Source organism: Apis mellifera, linkage group LG2 (assembly GCF_003254395.2).
Source record: "Apis mellifera strain DH4 linkage group LG2, Amel_HAv3.1, whole genome shotgun sequence".
Lineage (NCBI taxonomy): Eukaryota > Metazoa > Arthropoda > Insecta > Hymenoptera > Apidae > Apis > Apis mellifera.
In genome coordinates, this window is record NC_037639.1 from 909,303 (window position 1) to 924,139 (window position 14,837).

The following is a 14,837-nucleotide window of genomic DNA, read 5'->3' on the forward strand; positions in this document are numbered from 1 at the left end:
TATGCTGCATATGAATATCAAATATAATATTTACTTAAAATTTCTGTTCAATTCTATTAAATAATATAAATGTAATATTTTTTTGAAATAATGATAAGTTTTGAAAATGATTTTTCTTTAAAAGAAATTAAGTAGATAATTTAATTATTAAAAATTATCAAAATATAATTATTCTTGGAAAAATACCATAATAAGAGCGTCTAGTTTTTCTCCCTAGAATCTGGATTTTTAATTTAGGATCACTATCTCTAAGAGTTTGAGTAATTATTTTTATAAAAAATTTCATATTTTTAGTTCTTCATTTTTATACAACTATTACTATATTTTGATATTGATTGTAATATTGAATTTTATATAAAGAAATTATTTAATTATTATCTAACTTAATAAAAGAAGGGCACATTATCTAAATATTAAATATCTATTATCTAATTGTTTTGAAAAATCGAAGTGACATTAAATTTTTTTAATAGAATATAACAGAATTTTATATAACAATTTGAGAGAATGAACTTTTTACGAAAAAATATTGTATTTTATTTATTATAAATTTAATAATTAATGAAATATTTTTCATCTATCGTCCATAATTTCAATAAATAATACTGAATATTTAAACATAAATTAGAGTGAAACTTAGAATATTCTAAAATGTGGGAACATAGTGATTTTTTATTATATGTCTTATATGTCTTTTCTTATTTTTTAATATTCAATCAAATTGAATATAAAAAAGATTGATATACAATCACACAATAAATCCAATAATTTTACCAAATAGTTTATTTTAATGTTGTAATGTTATAAATAATGGATAAATACTAACTTTTAAAAAGTTATTATCTGGATTATTATTGAAAACCATTCGATGTTGAAGATATTAAAAAATTGTAATTTTGATTGTGCAATGTACAATTTGGTGTTACGTCATTATAACTGGAACATTTCATCGAGAAGCTTATTGAAAAGTATCGATTACGTAATTCATAAATTGCGAAGGCAATAATGATTTTCTTGAATTACGCAATCCATTACGTAAATTTTGTTATCATGATATTAACCATTATCAATACTCGCCCTACGGATCATAATTACATCTACACAAAAATCCTTACATATATATTTATATTTAGTTGCTTGAAAAGTGATCTATTCGTTTAATGAAATCAGAGAATTAATTTAATTTATCAAAAAATGAAATGGTAAATTCTATTAAATATTACTAAAAGAAAAAATATTTTGGAATTTATTAATGGCAAAAACAAAATTTTTCAATTATAATTATAATTATCGATAAAGATTACACAAAAAGTGACCTAAATCGTACTTAAATTCCCTTTCACCAAATATTGCATCCTTTCAATGTCATTTTTGCTCATTGCAACATGTTCTTCAATGGTGATAAATCGACAACAAAGATCTGTAAAAGTTACTGAAAAGAATTCACAAATATATATATATATATATGTACATACTTATATAAAAGAAAGATTTTTTATTAACTAATTGATCAATATTTTTATATTATTATGTAAATTAATAATTTTTAATAATATTTTTAAAATTAGTAAATAAAAAGAAATATAGATTTTTAAAATCTTAATATAAAGTTAGAATAGAATTTAGAATATTTCTTTAAATTTAATTATTTTAAAATAATGGTTTTAAAATTTAAATTAATAATTTTATTTATTTAATTTATTAATTTAGGATTTTTTTTATTTTATTTATAAATTTATTTGTTTAAGTTTATTTGTTTATTAAAAAATTAATTTTATAGAAAATTAATTGAAAATAAATTTATCAATTTATTTATTATTCATGAAATTAAATAAGGTTATATAAATATAAAATTTAGATTAATTTATTAATTTTTGAAAAATTTAATTAATAAATATTTATATATATATATATATATATTTATATATATAATAATTAAATATATATATTTATTAAATAATAATAATAATAATATATATATTATTTAATATATTATTATTTATATTAGTATAAATTATAAATCATTTTTTTTATATATATATATATATTTTTTTATTAATAATTAAATTTCATATATGTATGAAATACTGTATGTATGTATGCATAATTACGTACGTTAATCTATTTTAATTAAATTTATTGTTTATTAGTATTAAAGATAATTTATAGATATATATTGAGAGTGAGCAATTAATTTATTATATTTATTATATTCTATCATTTTTATTTAATTGTTACTTAGATCAAATTAATTGATACAAAATTGAAATAAAAAGAAACGAAAAGTTTGTACATTTATAAAAATGACAAATGTTGCAGGTGTACGCAAAAATAGACACATGACTGTGTGTTTTTTTTTGAAAACTTCTCGGCTTCATAAAAATTAATGTCTTTATTTTAAATTATTCTCCGTTCCTTTTTTCCTGATCTTTCTTAAATACTTGTTTTCTTCGTGCTCCTGTAAATTTTGTTACTTTTATTTCTTCCTTCTATTCGTTTCACTAACACATGACGCTTATTCTATACGTATATATACTCTGAGCAGGTATATCAATGCTTTTCAATGTTTTCTTTGACACAAACATTTTTTTTTATAATTATAAAATGTTTTTCAGAGTATAATGTATAAAATATATTAATGAATAAAATATTTTTAAGAATAAATTATATGAAAATATTAATTGATAAGAAATTTTTGATTAAATGTAATGATATATGTAATTTATTAAAAATGAAGATCTGAATAAACTCTGATGGCCGATCGACTCGAAATTTGGAGGAATGATAAGAGAAAAGGAATGGATTCTAAATATAAAACTTTAACTTCTGATATTTATTAATTTTTGAGATATTAATAAAAACCTTTTATCGAATTCTTTTTATATAGATATGACTAATATAACCATCTTTGCTGTCAAATAAAGTTAGAAAAGAATTATATATAGAAAAAAATTATTTTGCAGATAATAGTATTTAGCATAATTTAATAATATAAATAATATTTATTTATATTATTTGTAAGTTGTAAGTTAATTCTATTTTATGGTAATTATTTTAGGTTTGCTTCGAATAAAAATAATCCTATAATAGATATTGAATTAAATTAGAATTTAAAAGACTACTAATATTTATAACACAATTTTTATGGAACCAAAGATGAAAAGAGGGAGGGAATTTTGACAAAGTTAAGAGTTACAAGTTACAAATAAAATTATTTCAATATTTGAATAATTTGTTATTTAAAGCATCTGTGAATAACTGTTAACTATAGCGTTTAAATGTTATTTGAGTATTTTAAATAAAGTTATTTGAAATTTTAACTATAATTATTTTTTGAAACCGTGTTCAATTTTGAAAATAATTAAAGATTTTAGACGAGATACTATAGATACTCTATCAATAACGACTAGCGAATTGTACTATTATATTAGTTTATGTACTATTATACTATTATATTACTATTATATTAGTAGTTTTTAATTAAAAACTTTTATTAAAAACTAATAATCTGAGGATATACTTTGAAATTTAAGATTCACATTCACTAATGATTACAAAATGATTATAATTTTTGAATTATAAAATGTTATAATATAAATATCAAACATATATGAGAATGTTAAATCAATCAAATATAAAATTTCTTTTTAGCATAATTATAGAATATTTTTTTATACCACTACTAAAATAAATAAATATCTATTAAAAATTTTCATTATAAAGATTTTTATATAAATAATTGCAATAAAAATAAATTGGAATATGTTAATTTATAGAATATATAGGAAAGAATAATGTTTATTGATTATTTTGCACACTTTACTCGTTTTTCCTTGACTTCTAATGTCATCTCATTTCCTTTCACTTCAAATTTATGCAACAAATATATATAATCTTCTATATATAATCACATAAAATCTCATTTATTATTATTTTTGTCTAATTATCATTAATACTTTGTTATTAATACTTTTTCTATATAAATCATTCAGCTATATAACTATAATTTTTATTTTTTTTCTATTATTATTTATTATGGAACATTATTTTACTACAAAATAATAAATCTATTAATTTTTTTATTGTGCATATAATTGCTTTTTATTTATCATTCATAAATATTTATTTCTTAAGAATAAGAAATTTATTATAGAAAGTATTTATTATATAAGAATTTATTTCTTAGAAGTAAGTTTTTATCCCGAAATTTTATGTTTTTATTATATAAATATAATTTCCAGTTTCAAGAATTTTAATTTAATCATTGTCATAGTCATTAAAGTCATACGGTTTTACTTAACAAGCCATGGAATTAAAACAATAATGAAAAATTAAAAAATAATTAAATAATAATAAAAAAAATTAAACAATATTATAAAATTAAACAAAATTAAAAACAATTTATATATAGAAAACGATATTTATTTTAAAAATAAATATTCTTTTCTCTTTTAAATAATATTTAAATATTTTTTATCATAATATTTTTTAAATATATAACTCATCTTTAATCATCGTTTTGCCATTTTATATAAATCTATTTTTTTATGTAATATCTATTTTGCTTTAATTAAGATTATATTTCTTTATAAATTTTTCTGCAAAATAATATAATGTGAACAAAGAATTTTAACTTTCCAGATTAATACTGTTATTTAATAAAGTTACAATTAAATAAAGTTAAATTCTAATATATGATGATTTATCAGATATTATCATCTCATTTTGTATTACTATTATTACTGATAAAATTTTTCAGATAGGATTGAATAGTTTCAAGAAAGCTGAATAAATAGATTCAATATATTACTTCTGTTATTTCTATCATATAATAAATTTTACAAACTTCAAGTTAAAATATTTCCTAAACTAATCATTTTTGCATATAAGTATATTAATATTATTTTATAAATCATATTAAATTGTATCAACTGATCTAGTATCAAAAAATATATATCATCCCATTAAAAAAGAACATTAATAATCTTCACATATTCTCTATGCTTCCATCTAAAAAAACAAAATTAATAATATCAGAATGTACCTAAAACGATTCAATTCGATGATGAAACATTTTTTGTTACATATAATAACGACGATGAAAATCAAAATAATAATATTTAACGAATTCTGTTTTATATTCTTGTTATACAATTCAATTTTAATAATAAAATTGTTGTAAAACAATCTAAATTTTTTAAATATTTTTTCATATAATTTTTAATCTCAAAGTGTCTGTGTATAATCAACGTGCAAATAAATAAAACTATAGAATAATAACGTTATACGATATAACTACGAAATAAATTTCGAAACAATTTTTTGGATGCTAGACACGTAAAGTGATGTTTCTTACAGTTAACATCATGAATTTATAGATAATGTAAGGAACAGTTACGTCAGTCAATATCTTTTACTAGCTTCAATAATAGGAGGAATTCATGAAATTGCTAAAAAATAATCGCTGCCAGAAATTTTAAATAACATAAGTGTATATATTCTTGCATTATCTGTTAGAAATTACAATTAAGAATTTTCGAAATAAATATTTGTTATTCTTTTTTTGCGTATGATGTTTTATGATTTTTATGTACTTATTAGATTTTATCATATCATTTTTGTGATATCTTTATTAAAAATAAATTATATCTGATTCAAAAAGATTCTCTAGAAAAGAGATAAAGTTTCCAAACTTTACTTAAAAATTAAAAAGGCATATAAGAATATTCCAATTTATCTTGAAAAGAATTCTCTAGATAAGATATTTTAAATCTTATGTTAAATATTTTTTTTATGATAAAACTTTTTATAATAAAATTTATTGCATTTTTATTAAAAAAATTTTTTAAAAATTAAAAGATTGGAAACGAATAAATATATTTATACTAAAAAAGAAAAAAAAAAGAAATAATGTATTGATCGTATGAATTTTTAAATTCGATTTTTTCGAAAGATAGTTTTCAAAACGAAAGAAATTATATTCTATGTAATATAATCTTTTATCGATAATTTACTCGTATTAAAAATTTATCAAATTCGTGTTTGAAAACAAAATTTCAATCGAAAAAATTCTTCTTTTCAACTCATTTTTAATTATAGTATTTATCCTATAAGACACATCTTTATATGCGCAAATAAAATTTATATAAATGGAATTCTAAGTACTTTTTTTATTCGGATATGTGAAAAATTTTTCCTATTGTTCAACGAATTTTTTATCTCACAAAGCTAGTTCCATCTATCTGCTCTAGTTTGATTAAAAACAAAGTTCTGTATTCACAGTGAAGTATTCGTACATAATAATGAAAGCAAATATGCTGCTAAATTGTCTTCTAAAATTCGTCATATAAGCTGTTGAATATATTATATACTTTTCTTCTATTATCAATTTTATGATTCTTGAACGTTATACACAAATTTAATCGTAATTTAAATAATTTTTATTTTTAGATACGATATAATATTGAGAATTGATAAAATTTTTAATAGTTTATTTTTCGTAAAAAAAAAAAAGAAAAAAACAAAGAATAGAAGATTGTACTATGATGTTCAAATATTATATTATACTATATATAATATTCTCTTGTGATTTGCTTGAAAATCATAAAAAAATTATTAAATTTTATGATAAATAAATGTACACATTAAAATGTATTGATATTTTATAAATATTATATACATTTAATATTTTAAATTATACGACATATTTTTTACATATTAATTATTTTAACTGCATAAAAATCCGCAATCTAATTATTATGTATTATTATTAAGAAAAAATATAACGAGAACTATTTGAAATTTAAATCTATAATTTGGAAATGTTTTCACTCATTGCTCTTATTCCATGATATATATCGCCTAAAATTATTTAATACAAAAAAAAAAAAATTATGACCAAACATTTTCTGTAAAATTAAAATACAAATTTTACAAAAAATATCTGTATAAAACAAAATTTTATGAATATCGTTGGTTTTCGCTGAATGAGACGATAATATAAAAAATCATCTTTATGGTTTTATGAAAATCAATTAATAAAAAATTGAACATATATTTCTATGAATGGTTTTTGCAAACAATATTGGAAAATTCATTAATTTATTAATATTTATTATTAAATTCTTGAATAAAGTTTTTTTTGTACTGAAAGAAATAATTGAATTTAATACAATGTCTTTGAAATCAGCAAATTGATTCAGTTTCAAAGACCGACATAACTTATTTATATGAAGTTCTTATCAGAAAATCAGAATCAGAAAATTTTGCAAAACTTTTTGTACGAAAAATAAGTAAGGAAAATATTTATTTAAAAAATATTTATAATATAAAGTAAGTTTGCATATGAAAAGTTATGCTCACGAAAATATTTGTATATAAAAAAACAAAAAAATAGTAGAGAGGAAAAATATAAAAAGGAAAAATAATCGTGAATGTACATACCAATATTTTTTTTCTTATTTTTCCATAATATACGAATTTAGAAGCATTAAAAAATTAATAATAGATACTTAGATAAATGATAATATTTTGTGATTGATATCAAAATATTGTTAAACTATCTATGCTAATCAATATGAAAGAAGTGAATAAGTTTTGTTAAAATGATTGAATTGATTTCATACTATATTTGTATACTATGAATATATTTGTAAGTATATATTTTTCATTTGAATTCTCTATTTATATATATATATATAAATATTCCATATATATATATAATATATATATATATATATTTCCTAGATATATAAACGAAAATAATTTTTCTGGTACATAATTATAAATTATATATAATAAACGACAATGACAATTTTAAAATTATGTTTTTAATATCTAATATTATAATAAATCACAATATAATATTAAAAATGAAAAGATTGTACAGATTGTAAAATACTACAACGATGGTTGATATATAAATGAACTAAAAGAATTTGAATTGAAATATACAATATTGAAGATTTCATTGATCTTGTATCATGGACATAGAAAATAAAAAAAAAAAATTCTTTTTTCTGTAAAAAAATTATTATTTCTTAATTTACCTGAATGTAATTTTGAAAACATATAAAAAAATTTAAGAAATAAAATAAATAAAATAAAAAAAATATTATATACATATATATATATTACAAATTTTTTTCCTCATTTTATATATATATATATATCAAGAAAATAAAGAAAATAGTAATAATATGTAAGAAAAACAAAAAAATAAAATTATTATATAAAGATAACAAGAAAGGAAAAAAATTAAAAAAAAAAGAAGAAAAAAAATAAAATATTGTTTTTGATCATACTATATGTTCAAAATATGCTATACTTTGTACTATTATCAGTTTTTTTAAAAGAAGTATGTATGCATTTTTTATAAAAAAAATTTTAAATTTACATAATTTTTTTAATAAGTAGATAATATGTTATGAATTTAAATAAAAAAAACATTTATTTATAAAGTTTTTAAATTATCCATATGTTAAATGTATTAATTATTGTAATAAAATGTATTACTATTATTATTATTACATTAATTATTATTATCAATTATTATTCTTATTATTAATTTAAAGTCATTTCAATTATTTGTATTTGATTATGATTTTTATCACAAAAGTAATAAAAGAGAAAGTAAAATTATAATTTTACTTTATTAGAATTATATTCTAATAAAAAATTATATTCTTTTTTAAATTAATTGTGTTTAAATATCAATAAAAGAATTTCGAATTGTACGACTGTACATTTCGAACATTTCGAATTTCACGATTGACTGATTCTAAAATGGTAGTTTTCTTATTGAGTGATAGTAATTGTCAGTTGTGTACATTCTTTTAATAGCACGTTAATAGTATACTATTCTTTTTAAATATCCTATCTATATATAAATTGCAATGCATAAATTAAAAAACTTGTACAAATTTTATAAAAATCTAAATTAAGTTTAATTTATTTATTCTAAAAAAAATAATATAACTTCAGATTTTTTGAAATGTTAGATTATAATTAATATAGGCATATTTATGATTTTACATTTTACATTGATTGATGCAAATCATTATTTTTTATCAAAAAATATAAACATATTTATTAATCGTTTTAAATGATTTTTAATATGAATTTTATAAAAATAATAATAAAAAATCTTATAGATATCTTTCTGTTCATATTTTCTTTGCCTTTGTTTCACGTCAAATATTGTTTTTCATATGTCAAATTCAACTATTTAAGTAAATTAAATAATATAAATATGTATATTTATATATATTTTCAATTATTTTATTTATAAATTTTACTATCTTTCTTTGTTTTTAAATTATCATGTAATATTACTTAATAGTTATAGCTTATTTATAGCAGATAATTCTTCTATTTTTGATCAATAAAATTGATTAACGTAATTCTTTTCATAATTATAATCACTTTTATAAAATATTATTGCAAAGCCAATCGTTTATTTTTGATCTTCTAACGATCAGCTCTACGAGTTCAAATTCGATTCTAATAGATTGGATGTAATGTCTTAGAAGGAAGGTCTTCGATTAAAGTTATCGATTGCGCCATAAAAGGAAGCAGCCGTTCCTTTCTCGCCGCTCGTTCCTCCTACTTCTCCTCTTATCATCGAATTGCCAGCCTCTTCTCGCGTCTTTTTCTCAGTGCATTCTCCCTTCACCATGTATTGTCTTTTGGTCGAGTGTTCTTCGCGTTGCGGAGTCGTTAGTGCACGTCGCTCGAATGTTCGAGGGTTCGCGAAAAAATGGCGTCTTGCACGTTTCACGCGTCCAACACAAGAGCAGCCTTTCTTCTCTTTTTTTCTCCTTTCTTCATTCTCTTTCTTTTCTTATAAACGAGAAACTATACGTCCATGGTTTCAGTAAAAGACTGGTTGCGATAGAATCCTAGAAATCCAGAAAAAGAACGCGTTACTAATGCGTAAACTTTAGTGCGATTCTTCTATCTATAGAAGTCGTTAAATGTATTCGATGTAAGTAATTGTGAATAATAATCATTTGCTTGAAATGTATATTTGCGTAGTTCAAACAATCATAGTGGAAGAACAAAATGAGAATTGCACGATTACTTTTAAGTGAAAAAAATTTGGCCAATAATTTTCCAGATTTCGTATGTAAAAAATAATTTCTAGCATGAAATTAGTTTCATGCTTTGCGCAAGAACTTTGAAATTTTAATTTTAAACATATTTTCGAACATATTTTTTAACATTTTATATACATATTTATTTTTATTATTATTTATAATGTTTATTCTTTTTTTCTTTTTTAGATAATAATATAAAATTTTTTCTTTTCTTTTTTTAAATTAAGTATGTAAAATGATGTTTATAATGTAAATGAGTAAATTAGGAATTCTTGCGATATGATAATTGTTTCTAATCTAGTCTAAAAATTAATCCATAATCCAAATTATTTTTATATATTAAGGAATATTATTTACAGAAAACTAAAAATAATAAAATTAAAAATAATTAGATATTATAAAATCAAATTATTATAAAAAATTTGTTGATCAAAAAAAATTCAGATTTCAATAGTTAAATATAAATATCACTATGGAAGTAATAGTAAAAAATTGCTGAAATCCATTTAAAATATTTTGCTATTTTTTCCTATTTATCACAAGTTTTTATGGAATATTGTAATTTGATGTTTAAGACACTTATTATTGTATGTTTTAATTTTTTTCCAAAAATAAATTTATTTATTTATAATAAAGATATTTTTCAAAATTCATCTAAAAGTTGATTTGGAAAACCAGTTTTTTTTCTTAATAAAATTGTTTGATGTTAATCTTATTATAATTTTTAATATTTATTTTATACTTTAATATATATAATATATATTTAATATACTTTGAATAAATTTTAATAAAAATTTTAATAAAAATCTATGGAAAATTTCTTTTAAATTTGAAACATAGATTCAAAGTTTGATTTAAGTTTTTCTTTATTTCAAATCTTATTTATTTTTTAGAAATTTGCAAGTATCATTATTATTTGATTATTCATTATCATTAATTAATTTTAATTAATAATTTAATGATAGAAATTTTTCTATATAAATTTAATAATCTTATTGATTTTTTAAATTATATTCAACATTATTCCTTGTATTGAAATGTGAAAACAATTACTTATCTATAGTAGATTTATAAAATGAAATGTAGTTGCTATAAAACAAAAAGTTTAAAGCATAAAAGAAGTATTTATCTTGAAAACCATTTTGCACGTACCTTTCTATTTTTAAGCACGAATACCGATCTAATAAATTGCATATTGCGCCATATTTCATGACGCAGAAAAAGTAGATTTTCATTGCCCCTATATTCGATAAATAACTACAAAGAGAATGATTTACAAAGGAGCTTTACATGAATCCAATAATAGCGTGTTTTTTTTTCTCAATTATAATATCCTTATTTTAAACTAATTAACATTATTTTGCATATTAAGTTTTAAATTAATTTTAAAGTAATTATAGAAAGAAATCATTTTTTATGTAATATTGTTTTTAATATTTTATTATTTTTCTTAAAGTATTACATATTGATAAATGATTGTTTTATAAAATTTCTTCTTAAATTAAAATAAAATATTATATAGTTGAGAAAGAAAAGAGAATCTTATAGCTAAAACATAAAAAATAAGCAAAATTCTTTATTTTTAAATTTTGATTATTTATATTTTAAACTAAAATTGTTACTAAATTGCAGATTTTTATTTATATATAAATATATATTTTTGTTATTATATATGTTTTGTTTATTTTACATATGACATTGCATAATAATTAAATATTATTATAAATTATTTAGTAATATAAAAATCTTAGTCATAACATGATATAATTGAGAATTAAAAAATAAATAGAAAATTCATAGAAGGATTAGAGGAAGTCGTGATACTAAAAAATATTTTTTTTCATTCTTTTTCTTTATAAAATATAAAATAATTTATTTTATTCTATAAAATATTTTACAAAATATCAATTTACAAATGTTCAATATCAATCTATTCAATATTATTAAAATTATTGTTATATTATTACATATATTATTATAACAAATAAATGTACATAATAAAATTACTAGTATTTTGCATATAATAATAATATTTACAATATCTAATTCTCTTATACATGATCATTTTTAAAAGATCGATTTGAAAGCTTAAAAAGAAAACAAATATAAAAGTTTGATATACAAAATATTGATCGAAACTTATTTATTAAATTATATAATATTAAATTATACAAACAAAATTAAATTTTTATTAGATTAAGAGAGATTGAAACAGAATGTAATGGCAATATGACACAGATGTCTCATTCTATCTCATGTCTCATGTTTAATTTAATATCAATTGCTCATAATTTAATAATAACAAACTTCAACATTTTATACTAATTTTTGTTTTTGACAATCGATTTTTTGAAAGTGCCTCACAAATTTACATTGTATGGACACTCTGTATATTACAAGTACACAAAGTATAAGAATATAGCTTAAAATTCTAAAAATTAAAAATTCTTTAAATAATTTTACGCAACTTTTTTCTTTGCAGAAATTTTCGTTTCGACTTCAATAAGTTATTAATAAAAAATGCCAATTACAGATTTTAATTATTTTATTTTCCAATTGATGTCTTCTTTTTTATTGTAAAAATATTATCATTAAGATTATTTTAATAATGTACAGTATATGTCCAAAATAAAAAATTCATTCAATCAACTGTAAATTATTTTAAAGTGTGAAAAATTTTGTGAAAAAAAAATTCTTGATTATACGAAATTACTTTTATTAAAATAAAATAATTAAATTTAAATTTTCATAAAATAGAAAGTAATCAATAATAATAAGAAATAATTTATTTCGTGAAATGACAAATAAATAATTTAATATTAAATAAATTTTTATTTTTGCGTAAAAAATATTTAATGAAATATTTAATGTTATTTTAAAAATGTCTAAGATTTTATAAAATAAATTTAAAATAAAAAATTTAAAATTCAAAATTTTTATAAAACATAATAAACTTGTCAATATTTATAAAATGATTTTCTTTGAAATAATATTTTAAGCTATCTTAAAATATCTTAAAATATCTTAAAAATAAATATTTATATTATTATTATATCAATATTATATCAATTATATTCCAAATAATGTATCATGAAATAATACAAAATCAAATAAAATTATATATAAATTAAATGTATTTATAATTACCAAGCATACATTCTACATATTTAATTCGATTTTATCTACGTTTTTTTTTTTATTAAAATTAAGTTTTTTTTCTTATATTATTCAAAATTTTACTTAACAAGAAATAGTTATATTATTATTAAACATATATTATAAATAATAACTTTTTCTTATTCGTATTCTTCAACTTTTATTAATTTAATTCAATCATTGATAAATATTAAATTCTATTTTGTATAAATTCTATCCTAAAAAATTCATTTCTAATAGCGTAACCAAAAATGGCTCATGCCAATCCATTTCCGTACCCGAGTCACAGAAATTTCCGAGCTTTTTTAAGCGACTTACGTAATACGTGATTCGATGCAAGTTATAACATGTTTAATGAATAGGATTTGAAAATAAAAATTACAACTTTTGAATTAATTAATTTTAATTATCCTATAACAGATTAAATTTTAAATTAAAACCTATAACATTTTATATTAATTTTTTTGTTTTTCCTCTTGAATGATGCATATAATTCAATATGATATTTTACTAACGTATTAAATATTTAAATAAATAATAATGAATATAATTTTTTTTTGATGAAGAAGAATTTTCAGTATTAGTAGTAAATTATATTTTTACTATAAATAAATAATTTAAGAAATTATTATTAAATATTTACAAAATTTTCGAAGAAAAATATCCTTCCGTCATAGATAATTAATAAAAAAAAAATTATTATTTTAAATTTAGAAAAAAATTTGATATTATAAGATTAAAGAGAATGCATCTGAATCTATACATATAAAAACATATTCTATAGTTTCTTTTTTAAAAAAATTGAAATATGATTAATTTTTTATGAAAAAATTTTTTAATTTTTTCTTATTGTGATTTACTATTAAATTAAAAATTATTGATTTATTACTAATAAAATTATTAATAGAATAAAAATTTTATTCGAAAGAACTTCAAATAATTATTTGTGAATGATAAATAATTTTTTATTCAAATAAATTTTTATACAAATAATTTCACATTCGATTTAAGATTTATTCGAACAAATATAAGACTGTCAGAGATTATTAATGAGATTCAAATCAAAATCAAAATGATAATAGCTTTTAAATTTATATTTGATTAAAAATGATTAGAATGACAAATATTGATTAATTTAAAAAGAAATGAAATTTTTCAATTTCTTAATTTATATATCACTTAAAAATTATATCAATAAATTTATGAAACTTTTCTGATAAAATGAAATCCAATACAAATATAAATAATAATAACATATAATCAATGTATTATAATAATAGATCAGTTATAAGTAAAATAATTATTATTGCAATCTTTCTTTTCCTTTTTTTCTTTCTCTTTCCTTTATTTCCCTCTCAGATTCTCTTATATAGATGTAAGATTAATATTGCAACGTATATATTTACTTCTCATGTTATTTCTTTGAATAATTTCTTAATAATTTTTAAATAAATTTTCTTTGTATGAAGTCGGTATATATTTTATTCATTGGATTTGAAGCATTCGTTATTTTTTATTCACAATTTTTAATAACAATTTCCTTCTATAATATTTAAATTATTTTAATACTTGGATTTTGAATTC

General features: G+C 18.2%; 1 protein-coding gene across 5 annotated transcripts in view; it reads left to right on the forward strand.

Moving 5' to 3' along the window:
- Positions 1 to 14,837, forward strand: part of LOC100576733 (inositol-pentakisphosphate 2-kinase) — a 271,738-nt gene that overhangs the window by 175,070 nt on the left and 81,831 nt on the right. Inside the window, exon 1 of one of the 5 annotated variants that reach the window (XM_026439234.1) lies at positions 9,509 to 9,985. The exons of the other annotated variants lie outside the window; for them this stretch is intronic. The gene's annotated coding sequence lies outside the window, so the exon portion shown is untranslated. Of the gene's footprint in view, positions 1 to 9,508; positions 9,986 to 14,837 lie in introns of those variants that run through there. 5 annotated transcript variants of the gene reach the window in all.